The 201-nt window shown below is 27.9% G+C and overlaps 1 protein-coding gene across 2 annotated transcripts in view; it reads left to right on the top strand.

Moving 5' to 3' along the window:
* The window catches only part of LOC110414742 (uncharacterized), an 11,271-nt gene that overhangs the window by 9,227 nt on the left and 1,843 nt on the right, over nt 1-201 (top strand). The window lies entirely within an intron of this gene.

Here is a 201-nt window from a genome sequence, read left to right on the forward strand (position 1 = left end):
TAAGAGCTTAATTAAACACAATAGAAGAATGAGAGGTTATTGTACTTTTCTTGAATAGTTCAGAAATTTTTTCGAGCATTATGTCATACACATGCACAAAAACAAGAAAGGATCTAAATATGTACAATTAGAAGTGAGAAAAAATTGGGTAAATTTGACTTATTTGACTTAGTCGACAATAGTCGTTAATTCAGTTATTAT

Source organism: Theobroma umbraticum, unplaced genomic scaffold (assembly GCF_002168275.2).
Source record: "Theobroma umbraticum cultivar Fairchild unplaced genomic scaffold, ASM216827v3 scaffold_147.0, whole genome shotgun sequence".
NCBI classification, from domain to species: domain Eukaryota; kingdom Viridiplantae; phylum Streptophyta; class Magnoliopsida; order Malvales; family Malvaceae; genus Theobroma; species Theobroma umbraticum.